Source organism: Pyxicephalus adspersus, chromosome 4 (assembly GCF_032062135.1).
Source record: "Pyxicephalus adspersus chromosome 4, UCB_Pads_2.0, whole genome shotgun sequence".
Taxonomy (NCBI): Eukaryota; Metazoa; Chordata; class Amphibia; order Anura; family Pyxicephalidae; genus Pyxicephalus; species Pyxicephalus adspersus.
In genome coordinates this window covers 2,682,704-2,691,482 of record NC_092861.1, presented here as the reverse complement: position 1 = coordinate 2,691,482, position 8,779 = coordinate 2,682,704, and the positions used below count along the sequence as shown (strand labels likewise).

Here is an 8,779-nt window from a genome sequence, read left to right as displayed (position 1 = left end):
CTCTTCCGTCTCCTCCTCCTCCTTCTCCTCCGTCTTCTCTTCCGTCTCCTCCTCCTCCTTCTCCTCCGTCTTCTCTTCCGTCTCCTCCTCCTCCTCCTCCTTCTCTTCCGCCTTCTTCTCCGCCTCCTCCTCCTCTGCCTTCTTCTTCTCCGCCTCCTCCTCTGCCTTCTCCTCCTCCGCCTTCTTCTCTTCCATCTCCTTTTACGTCTCCTCCTTCTCTTCCGTCTCCTCCTCCTCCTTCTCTTCCGCCTTCTCCTCTTCTGCCTTCTCTCCCTCCTCTGCCTTCTCCTCCTCCGCCTTCTTCTCTTCCGTCTCCTCTTACATCTTCTCCTCCGCCTTCTTTTACGTCTTCTCTTCCGCCTTCTTGCTACTTCACCCAATCTTACACTGTGCAGGTGTGAACTCGGTTGACGTAGCCATTGTTAAGGGGGAAAAAAAAGAGAGCTGATCTCAAAAAGATCAGCATCTTTTAACCCCCCCAAAAAATGCCCTTTCTGCGCATGCGCAGGAGCAGCCAGAGGCTTCGTTCCCATTAAAGGGCGGTGTAGTATTTTTTTATTTTTATTTTAAAAAAAGGATGTTGCACTAAATAACAACATTTTTACTCTATTTAGATGGGTTGTCTGCTCTTCTATGTAAAGTAAAAATGTTGAGTTTTAGGTCCGCTTTAAGAAGCACCAACTGCCCATTGCTGCAGGAGCCCCCAGCAACCTCTGGAGGAACTTTAGTCCCATTTTGACTTATTAATGCAATTTATTGGTCGCTCGCTATCTAAACTCCCTGTATTGCCTTTATTTGCCTTGTGATAAGTAAGTAATTGTGGCGTTATCAGAATTACACATAAGGTCGATGGTTGAATGGATTTTCCACCTAAATATTTCCTTTTATCTATAAACTTTGCTGGCTTTTACTCCGAGGCACCGATTGTCTTCACACCTGTCCCTCTCTATTGATTTCCAGCTTCTATCTTATCGTATTATAAACCTGTATTGTTCTCATTCTAGAGAAAACTGATTATTGTGTAGCCAGGTTCTTCCATGATAATCTATTTCCTCCTGTCTGGAGTAGATTTAATAAACCAGACCCTTTGTGTCTACCTGCACTTTAAGGGCCCTTTTAGCCCCATGATGTGAAACCATAGCAGCCGGAATAGGCAAACCGCACCGTGGGCGACCAGATTTGCCAAAAGCGTCATGTTGCTTTGGGGAACCGCGAGGCCATGGGCTGCCGTCTGCTGCACAACGTTCAAGGCTGGGATTGCAGAGGAACCTGCAGCAGAACGTTGCAGCCAATTGCAGGTCTGAAATGGCCTTCAGTAGGCACAAATCTATGGTTATAAATAAGGTAGGTTAATACAAAACTACAGAAGTATTTAAATACTTGCATGGAGACGCTCAGGCAACACATTCAATTGAGATAATGGGCCTGATTTATTAAAGCTGTCCGAGGCCACTTTCATCAGTGAAGCTGGGTGATCCAGCAAACTTGGAATGGATCTGGTTCAGGATTCAAAACATTTGCTAGCAAATGACTTTGAAGAAATCCATTCCAGATTTGCTGGATCACCCAGCTTTACTGTATTCTCTCCAGCCTTGGAGAAGAATCAGGGCCCAATCCCACAGACAAGATAATGCAAATTTCTTCCCTTCTCCTTTAACATTCTTCCTGTTTAGGGAAAACCTCTTCTGTGCACAACCCTTAAAGCTTAATTGGAACTCCAGCAAATACAGTGGACAATAGAAAAAAGAACCCATGTTCCAGGAGGATGTAAGCCGGCTTTGTACACAGGAATGTTTGGTATTTTAGGTTCCCATGACCGGTCCTCTTGAACGAATATCGTTTGGCGGACATTGGAGGTCGACAACAATTAAATGACATTTTTCTGCATCCAGCCATGCAGCCTTCTTTGTTCGCAGCCGGGCTGAGCCCACATCTGCCGAGGAGTCGCCCCAACAAAGGGCAGAAGTAGGCCAGTCCGTTGGCCGCCTCACCAGCCTGCGCTGTCAGATTAATTTTCGCCGTGTGGTAATGCACAATGAACACGGCTTATGCAGAAATCAAGCTGTGTTAATCTCCCGCCAGCATGTGCCGCAATCTGTTTTTGACTTCTGAAATGGAAAAGACATCTGAAAACATTGACTTTTTCATATACCGGAGAGCTATTAAAATGATCCCCGTGACTAATCCCTATTTTACAATAAAAGGTGCTCGGGTCCGATGGCGCCATCTGTATGGTTCTTATATACAAGCGTTATGTCTCATGCAACTGTTATGTTTCAGAAACCAAACAATAGAGGAGATATTTTACTTTCTGTGGTTCACCCACACATGAGTACGTAAAGCAAAACTTAAAATGAACAAGCAAAAGGTGATTTTAAATATAAAAGAATAGCAGCTTTTGCTGCAGTATGGAGATCCCCCTGCAGTACTCTTTTCTGCAGCTAGATGTCCTCAGCCTGCAAAGACCAATTGGAGGAGAGCACAGCTGTGTGCTGCTCCCTCCGACTCTAGGACCCAAAGTTTTTTGCCATCACAGATCCAAATCCTGAAGCCCCTCACTATGTCTAGGTGACATATACATAACATCCACTACCCTGCCAGCCATCTCCTTGCAATATACATAAATTACATTACCAGAAAGGTTAGTAACAAAACCTACCAAACATTCACACGTTATCAACAGGGTCTGCAATGAGTTCTGACAGACGCTCGTCATTCCTGAGCCGTCTTGTAATATTTGGAATCAATTCCAGACCATAGCGGAAGCTCAGGCCCGGCTGTCCCAGATGAAGTTTTGGAAGCAGAAAACTCGGATAATAAAATGAAAAGCGGAGGCAAAGAAACCGGGCTGAAATTATTATTATTATTATTAATAAACAGGATTTATATAGCACTAACATATTACGCAGCGCTGTACATTTAATAAGGGTTGCAAATGACAGACAGTGACACAGGAGGAGGAGAGGACCCTGACCCGAAGAGCTTACAGTCTAGCATGCATTTTCTTCTTGCAAGCATGTTTGAGCAGAAATTTCAAACGCTGCTGGTCTGAGCTCGGCTTCATCCTCTGCCACCTATCAGGGTTTCATTATCGCTATGGATGGTCTCAATGAGTAAACCAGGGAACGCTCAGGAGGTGGAAGGAGCTGGGGATATTCAATCATCGCTGGAAGGACGTGGAGTAACTTAGATCTGGCGTGCGGTCTACATCTATAGAAACATATAGAGAATTGGGAGATATCGCTGACATTTCCCCAACCTGCGGCTTCCTCCTTCTCCCCAGCAAACCTTTATGGACGGCGGTTATCAGTAACTCGCTTTGCATTGGTCCTGTCACCGAGCTTTGCATTAGACAGCACCAGCGGGTGAATCATTCACAGTAAGGGTTAATAGCTCCGCTTGCCAGATTGCGTTCTTCTAATTTCCTCTGTAATTATGGAACAATGAATGGAAATGTTTTCACCTGTGAAAAATCATACATAATGAGAGAATAATGAAAAAGGAAGTCAAGTGCAGATGAATCTGAAATGTTGGCAAAAGGCGAAGTACACATATGAGAAGTCGTTTACCTACTTTTTTTTTTTGCCCATCCTCTCTTGAAATAAATACAGCCCTTGCAGGCAGCATAGCTGGCCTTGTGACCTGAGTTTTCTCTGCTGCAGTTATGCAAAGAAAAGGTTTGGTCACCTACCTCTCTACTCCTGTCATCATTGTATGTATGTAGTGCTGCCTAGTCCAGTCTAATTTTAATACTGCTGCCCATTTTTTTTTATTATTGTTGCCTTGCTAGGAAAGGTCCAATTGCCTCCTTTGTGCCCTGTGCATTCTGCACATGGAGCGCTCCCCCAGGATTGTTACTCCATCCCACTATTGCTCACTTGATTGGTTCACCGTATCTGCCAGCAGTTTTTCTCCTATTAGAACACACAGACTGATCATGTGATATCAGTAGACCCTCCCACTTCGTTAAGCAAATGACCAGAACAAATGTGTTATTAAAAGGACAATAAAGTTTGGTAAAAATCAACATTTTTTTCAGTCCAGTTGGATCATTTATAGGTGCCTCTTCCTCCTTAGCGTGCAGGAAATGGCACTTGGTGACCTAATTGCAATTCTCTGCAATGTTTTCCTGTTAGTCCAGGCTGCCATGATGACTTTTTATTCCAGGGGGCGGGTCCATGACATCCTGGGCTTACAGGAAGTAGATGGAATTATGCTGTGGTGCGGTCATCCAGGAAGTGAGGTCACATTGGACCACAGAGCAGTGAGTCTGCGGGGGACAGTCCTGGAAGAATGTGAGTATTGCAGATAATTTTTTTGTTGTATTTTTTTTTTTTTTTTTGAAAAAGTGATGAAAAAGTTTTGGAGTTTTTTTTTTTTTTTGAAAAAGTGATGAAAAAGTTTTGGAGTTTTAGGCTTTCACTGCACATTTCGTATTGCTGTATATTTTGTCTTGTCACTAATGTCCCCTTCTGTTTCTTTTCTCTTCCTATATTGCTGTTGTGCCGGATATCCATGGAACTCGTAGGAGCCAGCCAAAAGTAAGTGCACCTGTCATTGTGTAACGTTACGTAAAGTGTGCAGCACCTGGTACAGGTTTGGGGAGCAGAAAGCAAAGATAACTCCAGCAACACCTTCACTCTTTACATTCCTAACATATTGCACCTTATGTGGGTATCTGGGAGGGATTCCTGGGCAGAGGTAAAACTGATGGGTTCTGCATTAAAAGTAATGGACAAATCTTTTTTAGGAGGTATTGTTGCTGCCTTGTAAATGAAGAATATTCAGTAAACCCATTTGGTCCATTGTTACCATTTCTTTACTATTACTATTAATATTATTATTCTTACACAGTATTCATATAGCACCAACATAATACGCAGCACTGTACAAAGCCCATAGTCATGTGACTAGCTGTTCGTCAAAGGAGCTCACAATCTAATGTCCCTACCATAGTCATGCCATTCAAGGACAATTTTGGGGGCAAGCCATTTAACCTCAGTCCATGTTTTTGGAATTTGGGAGGTACCCAGAGGAAACCCACAGAAACATGGGTGGGAACATGCAAACTCCATGCAGATAGTGTCCTGTTTGAGATTCAAATCTAGGACCCAGCCCTGCAAACGCCGGTGTGCTACCCACTGAGCCACCATGCTGCCCTTACACATATTAAACATATATTATATACATATTTAATTGCTTGTCCTTATTCCTTCCAGCACTACAGCTTTCATCATTTTGGCATTTGAAACGTTCAGGGTGTCCGATGCCTGTGCCCCTCGCTTGTTCCATACTTTGACCTCCGGCATTAATCACAGCAGGAGTAAGGGGGTCAGAGAATGTGACCCGGCTGTTTGCAGGGGACACCGATATCCAACACTCAAAATGGAACAAAACGGACGTAAGAAGGCATGGGCACCGGAGCGTAGGAGTCTCTCTATTGCCAAGACCTTCTTTTTGGAATTGTTGAATATTCTTACAAAGTCAAATAACAATATTATTATTAATATACAGTATTTATATAGTGGCAACATAATAGGTGGCGCTGTACAATAAATAGGGGTTGCAAAATACAGATAAAGACAGTGAACCAAAGGGGGACCTTCTGAAAATGCTCCAGTTAATTGCAACACCCTGACCCTTAAATCATCACTCCTAGATTGCCCCCCCCCCCCCAATATCTGCATCTGATGGAGTGACAGCTCTACCGTTCCTAAATAACTGATTCCTTATGAGGATTGAACAGGATGTCACAGCTGTTCCGAAACTCCTAAAAAAAAAGTTAGCAATAATTTCAGATCTCCAGTAGGGATTGGCCAGCTTTGTGTTATTATAAATTTAGTCTTGTAAACATGAATCTCATAATTTGCTTCAAAACAATCTGCCTTGGCTCGCCGCAGCACCCTGGGACGAGCTGCTTACGGGCTCCCAATCCTTCCTCCCCTATGCACATTGCCTTTGGTGGTCCTCTGTTCTTCTGGGCTTGGGGCAAATGCATGTTTTGCCCTTTTAGTAGGGCAAACTATTCATACCCTGACAGCTCGGGGTATGAATAGTTTGCAGAATGTTCCCCGGCTTCAGATGGCTGTACTGACCCTGAAAGGGTTTTCTAGTGCTTGCCAGCTTGGCTTTGTGCAGAACACCAGGAAGAGCTGAAAACACTTCCTGCTTCAAATCCCGGCTGTGCTAATGCTGCTGAATACTAAGAAAGTGAAGTCTGATGACATAAACACAAACATACTCACATAGCTAATTATTATTATTAAACAGGATTTAAATAGCACCAACATATTACGTAGCAATGTACATTAAATAGCTTTGTAAAAGTAACCCAGTCTTCTCAGAACAAATAAAACATAAAAAAGTACAGCCTCTTGCTTCTCTTTAACAGGAGATTGTCCAGAGACAGTTCATGTCTCTTAATAATAACAATATAAACAGTATACCAATCACACCCCTTAAGGGACTTATACCATAAAACCCCAGGAATCCGATCATCACCTATCATGATTAGTTACTGACTTGTCAGATGGAATCTCTGGATGATATGAATCCCTACGCGTTTTACGGCCGTAAAATCCGCTTCATCAGGAGCTCCAGAGAACCACCAAAACATCTTCATATAAATTTGCCTTTTATTCTCTAAAATATGATAGGTGGTGATCTGGTCTGATCCGAAGAGCTTACAATCTTAAGAAAAAAGTGACCAATTTCAGGATTGTCAGATGAAAATGGAAGAAGAATTTTATTTGATGTATTTTAAAGATGAATAAAAATGATGTTTTTTTAAATATAATTTTTAAAAGAGTGGTGAAAAGTGCTTGTTTTGCTGCCTTAAAAGTCCCTTATAGTGTTTGATTGGTATCGTTGAGATTTATGGGATGTTGCAGTATGTTTACCTTGGGTATCAATCGAGAAGAATATTTTTTAGTTTATTAATAAACAGGATTTATATAGCACTAACATATTACGCAGCGCTATACATTAAATAAAGCTTGTAAATGACACACAGATACAGACAGTGACACAGGAGGAGAGGACCCTGACCCGAAGAGCTTACAATCTAGCATGCATTTTTTTTCTTGCAAGCATTTTTGAGCAGAAATTTCAAACGCTGCTGGTCTGAGCTCGGCTTCATCCTCTCCCACCTATCAGGATTTCTTAATCGCTATGCACGGTCTCAATGAGTAAACCAGGGAACGCTCAGGAGGTGGAAGTAGCTGGACCTAGCAACCCATAGGAGCTTACAATCGATCACTTAAAGTGATTATAATCCCAAAAACAAAGATATAAGGTGGTGGCTACATTCTTTTTACACCATTCTTCTTCCATCTTCATCTGACAATCCTGCCAATTGATCACTTTTTTCTTAAGATTGTAAGCTCTTCGGGGCAGGGTCCTCTCCTCCTGTGTCACTGTCTGTATTCGTCATGTGCAACCCCTATTTAATGTACAGTGCTGCGTAATATGTTGGCGCTATATAAATCCTGTTTAGTAATATTATTATTATTAATAATAATAATAATAACAATAATTCCACCCAGGTTTCTTTGCCACCGTGTTTCATTTTATTATCCGAGTTTTCTGCTTCCAAAATTTCATCTGTGACAGCCGGGTCTGAGCTTCCGCTATGGTCTGGAATTGATTCCAAATATTACAAGACGGCTCAGAAATGACGAGCGTCTGTCAGAACTCATTGCAGAGCCCGTTGATAAGGTGTGAAAACATTCTTTTTACACCATTCTTCTTCCATTTTCATCTGACAATCCTGCCAATTAGTCACTTTTTTCTTAAGATTGTAAGCTCTTCGGGGCAGGGTCCTCTCCTCCTGTGTCACTGTCTGTATTCGTCATTTGCAAGCACTATTTAATGTACAGCGCTGCGTAATATGTTGGCGCTATATAAATCCTGTTTAATAATAATAATAATAATAATAAAGATGACAACGGTCACTTCACTTGTTGAGAAGCAGTGTTGTCACCTTTGCTGCTATCCAAATTTGGACAACAAGCACCCATTCCTCTCCTGATCTCTGTTGCATAGGGAGGGGGGGTTGTGTAGCTTGTAGAAGATAACTGAGAAGGATTATATTATTATTTGAGTTACCAATTCAGTTTAAAGGAAGGTATATTTATAACCATACATATAACTATACATATATACATTTCTGGCAGCAGGAACGGGAATTTACAATTGCAGAAAATGTTCTTCGCCTGGTACAAAAAAAAACTGTTAAGGACTTTTTAACCCTTGAAATAACTTTCAGGTCTTCAGGAAACCCGACTATAATTACTATATACACCGCGTACAGAATGTTATGGTGCCCAGTGGGAGGAATTCATCTTATAATTACCAACCCATTCAAATATTTATCTGATCACTGTCACTAGAAAAATGCCAGCTTGAATCTGATTGGGATTAGTTTATAGTTTTAGCAGATGAACGTTTTAAACCCGCTTGTACCCCTTTGTTTTGGGTGCGGCTGCGTTGGCATTTCCGTTTATTGGCCCTTTGCCACAATAATATTTTGGGTATACTTTCATTGGTGTAATCTGTCTGCGTGTTCTCATATTCATACATTGCTGTAATGTTAGGAATGGGGAAGGTGACCTGCTGGGATGGGCACAGCGCATGCATTTATCTGTAGGGAAGAAGTTTGTTTCCTGTTTTACCATTATCAGGCCACATACTATGGGTATTTCTCCAAAAGTGTTTAATAATACCTTACCGAACACTTCTTAGGGGGGTGACAGGTCGGAGGCTACTATAGAATCATGTA

At 42.1% G+C, this 8,779-nt stretch overlaps 1 protein-coding gene across 1 annotated transcript in view; it reads left to right on the top strand.

The window, feature by feature from the left end:
- KIF13B (kinesin family member 13B) overlaps positions 1–8,779 on the top strand; it is a 119,475-nt gene that overhangs the window by 22,310 nt on the left and 88,386 nt on the right. Inside the window, exon 2 of the mRNA XM_072407229.1 lies at positions 4,529–4,541. The gene's annotated coding sequence lies outside the window, so the exon portion shown is untranslated. The remainder of the gene's footprint in view (positions 1–4,528; positions 4,542–8,779) is intronic.